Source organism: Maniola hyperantus, chromosome 7 (assembly GCF_902806685.2).
Source record: "Maniola hyperantus chromosome 7, iAphHyp1.2, whole genome shotgun sequence".
Classification (NCBI taxonomy): Eukaryota; Metazoa; Arthropoda; class Insecta; order Lepidoptera; family Nymphalidae; genus Maniola; species Maniola hyperantus.
In genome coordinates, this window is record NC_048542.1 from 16,127,297 (window position 1) to 16,128,207 (window position 911).

General features: G+C 39.1%; 1 non-coding gene across 1 annotated transcript; it reads right to left on the bottom strand.

Annotated features, from left to right (window-relative positions):
• Positions 1–416: 416 nt before the first annotated feature.
• On the bottom strand, positions 417–489 carry TRNAM-CAU (transfer RNA methionine (anticodon CAU)). The gene has a single exon. It is a non-coding gene; the product is annotated as a tRNA-Met (tRNA).
• Positions 490–911: the final 422 nt, after the last annotated feature.

Genomic DNA, 911 nt, shown 5'->3' on the forward strand with positions numbered 1-911 from the left:
CCTCACTAGACATGACAGTTGAGGCCCATAGAGTTAAAATGGCGCGTGAGGAGTCATTTTGTATGAACTTTAATACTTACCTAGTTACATAATATCGATTTTGGGGGTGAAAATGCCTGTTTGTCTGCATGGAGTTGCAGTACTCATTCATAACTGCTATTATATTCGCTATGAGCAAATAATAACATTCAGAATTCAGTTGCGACTTGCGATGTGGCCTGTGGGCTGCCTGGCATTGTTTAGAGTGATTTGCATATTACTCACTTTCGCAACAAACTAGCTTTACGCATGAATTTGCTGGCGCAACCAAAACAGGTGTCGGCTGGTATGGTAACTGACTAACTAGTCTCTTGACCTTGTTTGTGGAAAAAATTGTTAAAAAAATAGAAAAAGTCATAAAAAAAATGAAAAAGATATGCCCCGGGTGAGGATCGAACTCACGACCTTAAGATTATGAGACTTACGCGCTGCCTACTGCGCTACCGAGGCTGATGACTGCATTGCGAAATGTTACATCATTATATTAATTATTTTCTACTTCTCTATTATAGCTTTACTAGCTTATGCCCGCGATTTCATCTGCGTGGACTAAACAAATGTCAAACCCTTATTTTACCCCCTAGGAGTTGAATTTTCAATAAATCTTTCTTAACAGATGTCTACGTCATAATAGCTATCTGCATGCCAAATATCAGCCCGATCCGTCCAGTAGCTGTGCGTTGATAGATCAGTCAGTCAGTCAGTCACAGCTATTTTAAGAAAATCGCCCAAGTGCAAGTCTTATTTTTTCGGGTAAATTCCCTCGGGATAGCGACTAAAGAGGATTGATATATTCGCAAGTAACGCAATATACTTATGTAACGCAATATTACGCACATACAGTTATTAAATTATTCCCATAATAACGCACT